The sequence below is a fragment of the Cynocephalus volans genome, chromosome 5, assembly GCF_027409185.1.
Source record: "Cynocephalus volans isolate mCynVol1 chromosome 5, mCynVol1.pri, whole genome shotgun sequence".
NCBI lineage: Eukaryota > Metazoa > Chordata > Mammalia > Dermoptera > Cynocephalidae > Cynocephalus > Cynocephalus volans.
In genome coordinates this window covers 50,233,192-50,245,010 of record NC_084464.1, presented here as the reverse complement: position 1 = coordinate 50,245,010, position 11,819 = coordinate 50,233,192, and positions in this window count along the sequence as shown.

Here is an 11,819-nt window from a genome sequence, read left to right as displayed (position 1 = left end):
AGTAAATACTTGCCAAGTCTTGGCCAGGAACAGTTAACAGCACACATAAGCCAAAAACATCCCTGACATGGCAGAGCTACCAGGTTAACAACATCTGAACATTCTCCACATGCCAGGTAAGGCTCTGCATGTGTTCACTCATCTTATCTTCAGAATAACTGTCTGAGGTAGGTCTGTCTTTATACCCATTTTACAAGCAAGGAAACTGAGGCCAAGAGAGCTTAAGAAACTGGCCCAAGGTCTAAGAGGAAGAAATGAGATTTGAATCCACACTTAAAAATGATGTCCTCTCTTCAGTCCTTGACAGGCCTGAGTCAAGGACTTTGTAGGAGTAGTTTATTTAGGAGGTGATCCCAGGAAACACAGGAAGGGGAGTGGGAAAGTGGGATAGGGTAGAGAAGGAAGCCAATGCAATGTGCACTAGAGAGCAGATCACCAAGTGAAGCTTTCTCCCGCTTGCCAGGATTAGCAGACAGTGCAGAACATGCACCTTCGATTTATGTACCCCCTGGGGGTGAAGAAGCTGGGGTATTTATACACCAACTCCTGTCAATCATGGGTTGAGAGCTGCTCTTGGGCTGTTAATTCCCCAGCTCTTCCAGCCTGCCATGAACAGGAGAGATGGCTTTAGAGGCCAAGGAAAACCCTTTAAAAAAAAATAGCAGGTGCAGGAGGTATTTAGGAGTTGGCTGGTGTGCACTGAGGAGATATCGGGGGGGCACTGGAAGTGTCCAACATGGCCAGTCCAACCTCACAGATGGGAGAAGAGGACAGGAAGCCTCACTTGAGGTTCAGAAATCAAAATGGGGCAGACCCAGAGGGGTGAGCGACTAAAGATCTGAAACGCCTGGTATAGCTGGCGATGTCCTGTCTTCCCCTGTCCCTGGCATGCTGATGAGCCCCTGCGGCCTCAGTCCATGCGCTTCCCCAACTCCTAACACAGGACACACATTGACAGGCCCGAACATGGGTGATTTAAGTTCAAGGATGAGACCAAGACCTCACCTGACTCGATGGCTTCACCTGTCTGGCCCCCGCCCACCCTCAGCTTTGATCAGCACAGCAAACGTCTGTGGGTTGAGTCATGTTTATGTTCCTTCTACGTTGGGGACTCAGGAACAAGGAACCGCCATAAGGCGAAGTGTGGAGGCAGGAGAAGGAAGAGCCTGGATGTCCCACCTGCAAAGAGACGTTTGCCCAGAAGGTTGAGCCCTGACAGGCTGGAGAGAGGCATCCCTGCTTGGAGAGCAGAGGAGTAGTGGCAATGGATATGAATATCCTCGTTTGCTTGGAATTGGTGTAACTGGGTTGTTCTGTTGGTTAAGTACTGGAAAATGCCAATGGAATGTGGAGAAAAGTCAATAGACATATGCAAAAAGAAACCATTCCATTGAAAATGATTTTCCCGGGAGGCCTCAGGAAATTGTAGCTATCAAGGAAAGAAATGCGCCTCCGCTGAGGCTGGAAATGCATGTGCGCTTAGGCAGCTGTGCAGTCCTGAGGCGTTTCCTTCCCTCGTCCACTCAGCAGTGACCGGTCAGGCACTACTGATACAGGATGTGCTCAGTTTTCCTGGGCTCAGGTTTCAGGACATGCCTCTGGGTTTCCAGCCACTCCCTGAGTTCTCAGGCCCCCTCCTCTGGTCTGTCACCTGGACCAAAGTAACTATTGCCAGTTAGATCTATTCTTATCACCAACAGGGGAAAAATGAGACAACAGGGGGCTGGTTTCTGCAATCCAGTGGCTGGGCATGCTCAACAGAGAGCACAGAACATTCTGGTGCGTACAACTGGGAATCACCCCCTTAAATGAAAATTTACTAGATAGAAAAACTATAAATGCCAAATCCCAGCCAAAGGCAGGGTTGTTGCTGCTCACTCTCTTGGTGGCAACCTACACTTAGCTGGCTGAGGTGTGTATAATTTACTTTGCATCGAATTTACTTTCAGTAAGCAGCTGCTCACTCTGCTGAGCCAGCCTGTGCTCTGTACTGAACTTTACGTATGTTTCTCTGGCTTCTGTGTTAGACTTGATGCCTGTACTGAACTTTAGTGTTAAACTTGGTGTGAGCCCTGCTCAGTCTCTGGAGCATGCCACACTCTCTCCATGGAACCTGTATTTCTTATCTATTTTATTAAGCTTGTTCTCACTTTCTACTGTGACTCTGCCCTTGAATTCTTTCCTGTGGCAGAGTCAAGAACCTGGTAAGTGGATTGGCTGCATTGAGGCTGACTGTCAGTCCCCTTCGACCCTACTTGTGACATCACTGCTATAGGTGACAGCATCCCCGGGAAAGGGGGGACATAATCACATGACTTGCTGCCCCAGGGAACAGTCAGATTTCTTTTTAACCTATAGGAATGTATTATTTTCTTTATTTCAAGCACTCTGAGCAACACAGATCCAAAAGACTGTCTTTGCCCTCATGGCGACCACAGTTTCTTCACCTGTAGGTTGGAAATGACAATGCCTGTCAGAATTGTTATAGAGAATAAAGTCCGTAGAGTATATAAAACATGGCACGATGCCTGGCTTGGAGTGTTATCTTAGCCATTTACTGTTTTAATGTGTGCATTGTTGTCTTCCTGTCTGGAACATGAGCTCCAGGAGGGAAGGGTGCTGTTGGAGTCCTTGTCCCGTGGGTGACAGTATTGGGCAAATTGCAGGTGCTCAGTAAGAGCTAATGAATGAATGAGTGAATGAAGTGTGACAACTGCCAATGTGTAGTGGTAACTTCCAGATTTATTATATAAGATTTTAACCCCAGATTAGGTCAAGCGCCCTGTACTTTTCCCTCGTTAACAGCCATCACAATCTTCTTGACTAATATTTTATGTAATCATTTGTTTAATAGCTATCTCGTCTATTAGAATATAATCCCCATGAGGATGGAGTCCTGTCTCCCTGTTCACTGTGATATCCCCAGGGCTGAGCACAGTCACAAAGCAGGTGATCTATAACTGATGGAAGCGTGGGGGGAGGAAAGGAGCAAGTGAATATGAAAAGTAGAGCTGCCACCTGGAAAGCCCCGGGGCACCAGCTCCGAGTCCCAGATTGCTCTTGCTCTATTGTGGTAAAAAGTGGGGTCCTCGGCTTGGACTGTGGGGTGGGGGAGCTGATCTGCAGGAGTGAGGGTCTGGGTGGCTCTGTGAACTCTCCCCTGCTCCTGTCCCCAGACTGTTCCTGCCTTAGCTCTGTTTTCCCAGAGAAAAGGGTTGTGGGTCACGTAACTGTCAATGAACCTGACGAGCAGGGGGATGTCATCTCCTCCCTGCAAAGCTCATTCTCCTCTCCAGGTTGCTCTGTCAGCTTAAACAAGGTGGAGGGACAATGGGCCCCAGGCAGCCTCACCCACCTCAGCTTCCTAAAAGCCTATGACAGCTTCGCACACCCCCTGCTGCACGTGGAAAAGGCACAGAACATCCCCGTCTGTCTCTTGGTAGAAGCACGGGTTTCCACCTTGTAATTAGGATTACTCTGCCTGCAGCATGTTCCTTTTAATCACCAGAGGGTGGGCTGGCAGTTGGTGTAATGCAACGTGTTCATCCTCGTACCGCAGACAGGGAAGAGCAGGGCAGAGAAGGCAGGGAGGAGCCGCTGCTGCTTCAGACAGGCGGCTGCAGGCAGAGAGCAGGAGACAGCGGGCTGAACTGGAAGTCAGCAGTGACTGCTGCGTCACAAAGGAGACTGGAGCCTTGCCAGGGTGGGGTGGAGGGGCAGGAGTGAGACGGCTGCTGAGCTGGAGGTAGGAATAGGGAGGCACCCAACACCTGTCCTCAGGGAGCCCCAGTCTGAGGGGGACACAGCCCCGTACTCAGGGAGCCCCAGTCAGAGGGGGAGACACAGCCCTGTCCTCAGGAAGCCCCAGTCGAGGGGGGACACAGACGATCTCAGGGAGCTCCAGTCTGAGGGGGACACAGATGATCACAGGGAGCCCCAGTCGAGGGGGAGACACGTCCTCAGAGAGCCATAGTCTGAGGAGGGACACATATCCCTGCCCTCAGGGAGCCCAGTCTAAGAGGAGACACAGCCCTGTCCTCAGGGACCCCCAGTCTGAGAGATGGACCCTGGCTGTGTCCTAAGATAGCTGGGTTTGAGGGGGGGGTCTCGTCAGGGCCCTGCAGAGGTTCTTGCCCGGCTCACCACATGTACCTCTGTCGCTTCGCTCTGAATTCCTATAAACAGACATTAGAAATCCTGGGAACTGAAACACGATTAATCACCCTCCTTTATTGCCCTTCCCTGGGTGACTCAGCCATAGGAAAATCACACTCCTGAGTGAAACCAGAATGTAAAGTGAAAGAGAGAGTGATGAGTGACAGAGGCAGCTGGTGACATAGCCTGGCAGCTGCAGGGCCTCGTCCACAGAGGGAGCTCCTGACACCACAGACAGAGGCCCAAGGGAAGCCCAGCCCCAGGGAGCCGCACTGCAGGACGACCCTAGACCGGGCAGGAGTGCAGCAGCCAGAGTCTCGGGCAGTCTCGGAGGTGGGTCTGCTGTGCAGGCCTCTGAGCCCTGCCCTTTCTGCACTGCTGCTTTGGCTTTGGTTCATGCAGCTCCCCACCTGGAGTGCCTTCCCTGTCCCTCCAGTATGCCATGTCCTGCTCTCTGTCAGCCCCGACTGGCCTCCTCAGAGTTGTCCTCACACTCTCTTTCTGAGCCACTCTGGGCACTTGCTGTCACCTGACTGGTTTGGGGTACGTGGGAACTTTTTCTTCTCACCTAGACCCTGAAGACTCAAGAACAGCGGGTGCCTGTAGCAAGCAGAATGGACCCAGCCCTTAGGAAAACATAAATGAATGAATGAACGAATGAATGGGTGGAGGAACAGAATTAGAACCCAAACTTTCCGTTTTCTTGGCAGAAGCCAGAGTTGGGCTCCACGAAACGCTGGGGGACACCCAGCCCCACTGCCTTTCTCTAGGAATGTGAGAAACCCCTCTCTGATCTGAGGGGCCTTAGTAATCACCTGAAAAGTAGGCCCTGCAAGATCACACAGCTTATCAGGAGCAAAGCCAGGGCTCTCACTGGGATCCACTGTCTTCCTCCCTCTGCCTGACCTTCCACCCTTGTACCTGGACTCTGGGCTCTGGGCCAGGAAGGAAACCATAGGGAGGAGCTGGCTGGTTTGCTCAGTTGGTTAAAGCATGCTGCTGATAACACCAAGGTCCAGAGTTCGATCCCTGTACCAGCCAGCTGCCAAAAAGAAAAAGAAGAAAGAAGAAAGAAAAAGAAACCCTGAGGGAGACAGGCTGCTCTGTACTGCTCCAGTGGGGTGGGGCGGGCTGGGGTGGCCATGGCAGCAGCTGACCGGATCCACCCTCGGTGGGCACAATTCATCACCAAGAGAGCCTGGCCAGGGCTGGCAGCTTCTGCAGCTCAGGGAAAGCTGTGCTTTGCAAACACCTGGATCCCTGTCCCAGTTCTTATGTAAGCACCCAGGGAGAGGAGGCCTGCCTGGGTACCTTTCTTCTGCCGGCACAGCTCCTAGGCTCTCTCTAGCCTGAGGGTCCTGGCATAGGCTGCTCTGGAGAGGTCCTGCCCAGATTTTCCTTGGCCTCTTGATGGCAACAATGTTTGGAGATGATAATAAAAATTATTATTCCAGGTTACTCTGCCAGGTGCTTCACCAATACTTTCTTACCTAACCCTTTTACAAACCCAATGAGGTAGCTACTGTTATTATCCCCATTTTATGGTTTTATGGGATGAAGACATTGGGGCTCTAAGAGGGGCAGTGACTTGCCCAAGTGGCACAGCTGGTGCATGGTGGAACTGGGTGGGACTGACCAGCTCCAAATCCTTGCTCTACGTCATCACACTGCCAATGACCCAGCTGCTGCCATGCTCCTCCCAACCTCTCAAATGCCTCCAAGGAGAAGGGCACCCAAACCCTTGGTGCAAGAAACAAGCCCTCTGGATAAATCACAAAGTGGCTGTGGGTGCTGGGGAAATGGGAGATTGTGGGTCCCTCTGCTTAGCCATGATAGAAGTGTCCACTGGAAACCCACTTGGAATCTCCCCTCTGTCTGGTTCGACTGATAGGGAAGGGAGAGGGGCGAGAACTAGTAGGTGACAAAAGGGGTGCACCAACAGGTGCCAGCCTTGGGTCAGACCTCTGTAAGATGATGACAGTCAGCCTAGGATAAAATGATTACCTTGGGTTTACAGGACACAGCTTATCAGAACCCAACTTCGAAAGGCAAATAGAAATAATAGGGCTTCCTGCCCAGGTGATCATGGGATTGGTGTGAAAATAGATAAGATAATGGAGGGGAAAGTCTTGCGACCTCATTTAAAAACAAACAAACAAACGGACAAGTTTATACATCCACGGGTGAGGAAACTGAAGTCCAGAGAGAGGGTATGATTTGCCCCAGGTCAGCCAATGACTTAGAGGCAAACACAAGACTTGAACCAGACCCTCTGATTCCACCCCTGGGTTCTGGCTCCTCAACACTGACTTCTCCAGAGAGTGAATCTCGTTGCTAAAACTGCTTTTCTAAGTATCTTGTTTATGAATGTTAATGCAAGAGGTCTTCAAAAAGTTCATGGAAAGATTTGTATTATCTTTTAATTCCATATTTCCATGAACTTTTTGAGGTACCCTCATCTAGGGTGGGGGTCCTTTACACTGTAGTATAAATGAATGGTCAGCATGCTTGGCAAACAGACAGCAAAGAACAGGGCAGTGAGGGAAATGTAGAAGGACTGGGAACTGAGGTTGGGGATGAGAAGGGACAATTTAGAACTACGTAAGGCTTGGGGCCAGGTGGAGCATCACAGTGCCTAGGCCGTGGGGAAAAGGAGGTCTGCCTGGAAGCAGCAGGAGAGCTCAGGAAAGAGAGATGCGAGTGCCAGACACAGACTTTACCAGCTGATCCACGGACTCTGTGTCCGGACCCTTCCTCCCCAGGATGAGAAGCTGGGCCTGGGGTTAGACCACAGAGACCTGTCCCCATGGGCCCTCTCTGGGCCTCCAGCTCTACTGAGAGCTGCCCTGGGGCAGATGGGAGCCCCGGCTCCATTTTCCCTTCTTTATGAGAACCATAAATAAGAATCTGACAGTCATTCCGGTTTCAGGGGCCATCCCTGGCCGGTGAGGAGCTTGGCCGCAGCTCCTGTGCTTGCGTGCCAGCGTCATGAGATGGCAGCATGGATCCTTGTTCATGACGTGAAAGGGCTGAGTCTAGAACCTCATCCCCAAGTTAACTGGACTCTGAGAACAGTCGTCTCTTTTTCTTCTTTTCTTGGTTTTATTTAACTTTGTCGGCTTCACCCAGTTCGCCCTTCATGCACCTATATCATCAAGCCATGAAAATTAATCTGGGAAAAATAGGCAAACAAACAAAAATATAAAGAAGAAAGTTAAATACGCTCGTTATTTCACTTCCTAAGGGAACAAACGATGGTGAACACTTCGGCATACTTCCCCCCAGTGTCTATACTACACGCACACCTGAGTATTTCACAGACTCCCGGGTGGCTGTGTGAAGGCTTTACCACGTGTGCAGCTTCCTGCCTCCTCAGAGGAACAGCGGAGTCTCCTTTCTGAAAAGCCCCCTGGGCACCCACGGAAAAGCTGATCTGTGGCTCTTCCTGGTGGACCCAGGTACCAGATCATTTGCATATACTGATGCTTCAGGCTGATTTACATGAACATCTCTGGGACACTGTACAGGCAGCCTTCCCACCTCCCTCCGCCACCCACCAAGCTCCGTCTGGGGCTGGGAACTTGGGGATCGTCCACACACTCCACTCTCCCAGCTGGTTCCTCTCTCCCGAGGAGCCTGGCCGTCATCCTGCTCACGCGTGCTGTGGCCTCAGAGTTGGAGTCATCTCTCACTCTCAAAGAACAGTCTCTGTCTGGACCTGGTCCATTCACAGCCGTTCAGGCCATCACCATCAAGTCTGCCTCATGACACTTATGCCCATGATGCCACGTTTCAAAAGGTTCCACTGTGCAAATGAAGGACATCAACTGGGCTAGGTGCCATACTGGGCTCTTTCATCATTGTCTTCTCAAATCTTCACAGAACATTCCTATATCCCACTTTACAGATGGGGAAACTGAGGCTCGGAGATGTAGGCGGATTTGCCTAAGGAAAGCTGGGAGGACAGTCCAAAGCCTTGGACCTTCCTGTCTCTCTCCACCACCTCCATGATGCTCAATGAAAAACATGTTTATATGTTAGTGCCAGTCGGAACTATTGCTTACCCCGTGACAGCCCTGTGTTCCCGCACTGCCCTGATATCATTCCCACCAAAGGCAGAAGATCAGACGTAATAGTTAACCTGAGTGGCCTTAGCATTCATTTCATGAGACTATGTAAACTGTGGAAATAGCTGTATCACCTCCGTTACTGCCTTCAAGGGCACCTTGGGAACCCCAGTTTGGGAGCATCTAGCAAGGCCAGCACATCCAGGCACTGACCGCCCACCAGGTGTTCAGTCATCTTGGGGGTCTGTCCCAGTCAGTTATTCATTGGTGAGCTCTTGAGCATTTAGTATATGTTCAGGATTGAACTTCAAATCAGTAAGACTCAGCCCCTGCCCTCAGGTACTCCCAGGTATGTGTGTGTGCACGTGCATGTGTATTTCTTTGTAATCTGGATGTACTTGTTCATCAATTGCCATAGGTCGAGTTCTCTGGGATGCAGCTGCTGAGATGAGGTAGGCATGGGAAAGGGTCACTGAGGAGTGAGACCCGCAAAATGAAACAGGAAAAGGAGCCGGGAGGCTGAGCCCGTGTCTGGCGGGGCATTTCCACGCAGGAATGAGTAAGGAACAGGCGACATGAGGAAGACTCACGCAATCCTGGGCTGGGCCGCTGGGCTCTGGGCCAGCCAGGAAAAGTTTCTGCTTCCTTGAGAACTAGGGACAGGGGACATGAGGGGACCATGAAGAAAGCCTGAAGACCAAGAACCAGGGCCAGAGGTGAACCCCCAGGCTGGGAGGAGCAGGCTGGCAGGGGAGGGCAGGGGGTGACAGCCAGCTGGACACCTCTCCCTCCTGTCAGTCAGCGCTGGCTGTGAGCACGTGCAAACTGCATTTGAGTAACAAGTGAGGTAACATTTGCGTAGCTCTTTACATAACATCCCCAGGGCTCCCCTCCCCTAGCTGAGTCTGTCCCCCAGGATCTGTGAGTCACACCAGACTTCTCTCCCCTCACGCCTTCAACCCATCAGTCCCCAGACCAGTCTACCTCATGAAGACTCCATGAGAATCCTGCTCTTGCCCCATCCCACGGCATCCCTAGCCTCGACGGACCGCACTCCCCTCTCTGTCCCCCAGTGTCAATGTCTCTCGCCTCCTGCCTCCTATCTCCCTGCCCCCTCTGACTTGTTCTCTCTGCTACAAAATTGACCACAGCCCTCTCCTGCCTAAACCCATTAATCTTGAGACAAAGCTCTGCATTCTCACACACACCGGCTCTCTTGTCCCTGGGCCTCCCTGAACTGTCCCCTCTTCTGGAACTCTCTGGCCCTGACTAATTCCTGCTGTGACCTTCAGGTCTCAGCTTCCACACTGCTCACTCAGGAAGCCTTCCCTGGATTCCCCATCCCCCCTCCAAGGTGAGGTGTTTCTGCTCCAATTCCCTGCCACGGTATTTACCAGGTTATTGTTACTAGTTAATTACAGTGAGTCCAAGAGGGACAAATCCCTGTCTGTTTTGCCCACATTGTGCCCGCAGGGTGCAGCACAATACCCATGTCGTCAACAAAAGTTTTTTGAGCATCTGTCAAATGTCAGGCACCACAGCAGGCCCTGGGGAGATGATGGGGTATTAGCAAAGTGTGTGTCTTCACTGAGCTTACCCTCTCAGTTTGTGCATATTCTAGTTATTGCAGTGAACATGGGAAAGGAAAAATGGAAGGAAGGAAGAAAGAAGGGAGGGAGGGAGGGAGGCAAGGAGAGAAGGAGAAAGAAAAGAAAAAAAAGGTCTGTTCCTGTCCAAACTCCTAGGTGGATAGAGAGAGTTCAGGGCCCTGCTCTGCTCGGGTTCCTGCCTCACTTCTTTTCACCTTCCTGCACAAACTTTATGTTCCAGAGAAAATGCAGCTCCCCAGAGCACTGTGTTCTTTCCTACCTCTGAGCCTACCTCTGAGCTGTGCCACCTGCGTGTAACGCCTCTGCTGGTCTCTTAGTTCCTGCTTCACCTTCACGCTCTCAAGTGTCGTCTCCCCGGCTCGTGTCAGACGCTTTCTTCCCAGGGAACACAGCTCCCAGGTGACACTTATTATGTCGCATGCTAACTATTTGTCTATATGCCACATCCGTCTCCCACCAGCCTGTGAGCTCTGTGAGGGTGGAAACCAAGTCTCATTTATCTCAGATCCCTCGAGATCCTAGACTTGTGCCCAGCCCAGAGCTGTTTCTTGGGTGTCTGCTGAACTGCACACAAAGACCTTGACTCAATCCTGGGCATCATTCACCACCACATTATTCTCCCGGCCCTGCTCAGGTCCACATGCTGCTCAGGCCAAGTGCAGGGCTGATGGTTCAGCTCTCTCGGCCCCGTGGGGCAGGCTCATCACATTTCCCAGACACAATGCTGTCCCTCCGCCTTGATGTGGTGCCCCCGTCCCCATTTTCCTGAGGGTCCTCATTTCCAGGGCACTGGAGACCCTGGACAGGCAAAGGACCTTTGGGGTCTGGAGCCCAAGCAGGGACCACCAGCACTTCATGCACTGCTCTCCTGGCTACCCCCATCCCTACCCCCTCTCACTCCCAAAGGTAACCACTCTCATGACATCTAACACTGTAGGTTTATTGCTGCTGTGTTTAAACTTCATGTAGGTGGAGTCACAGGATACAACATTTTTGGAATCTGTCTTCTTTGACTCAATGTAATTGTGAGGTGCATTCACACTGTTGTGTGTAGCAGTCGCTGTGCATTTTCATTGCGTTTAATATCCCATTATAAGAACGTGCACTATTTCTGGATTTTCTAGAGGAAAGAGAAAAAGATGCATCTTAACATATTGATCTGTTCTACTATTGATGAGTATTTTGGATGTTTCCAGTGTTTGGCTCTTACACGTGGTGCTGTTATGAACATTGTGAACAGTTTTATGGGGGCAGACAGGTGCATTTCTGTTGGAAAGAAACAAAGGAAAGGAATTGCTGGGTCATAAGATGTACACGTGTTCAGCTTTAAAGATACTGTCAGACAGTTTTTTTGAGTGGTTGCACACCCTTTTTTTAATTAAAAAAAGAAAGTCTCAGTCTACATAAACATATACAGGAGGGGAACTGGTAATAGTGTTTGAGGGGGTGGTTACAAAACAGAGCTGCAGAGACATAAATTTCACTCTGCAGTCTTTTATACCTTTGGAATTTTGAAGCATGTTAAAGTATAACCAAGTGCTGTGGATTGATTGAATTGTGTCCCCCAAAGTCTGTATAGAAGTTTCATTCTCACTATAACTGTTGAGGGTGGCAAATCCTGTCATGTAATTGAAAGGCGGGGCTTTGAAGAGGTGATTAGATTCTGAGGACCACGCCTAGTGAACAGATTAATGATGTGGTCGGGGCGTGGTTCTGAGGGCTTTAAAGGGAGAGCACACGAGTCTCTCTGCTCTGCCATTTTCTGCCATGTGAGACCCCTGCATTGCTGTAAAGCCACCATCAAAGAACATCCTCACCAGATGTGTTTTCTGGACTTGGGACTTTCCAGTCTCTGAAACTGTAAGCAATAAATTTTGTTTTCTTTTTAAAATACCCAGTTCCATGTATTTTGTTATAAGCAACAGAAATGGACTAATACACCTAGTAACACATTTGTTTTAAAAAAAGAAGAATGGGGAGAAAAGCC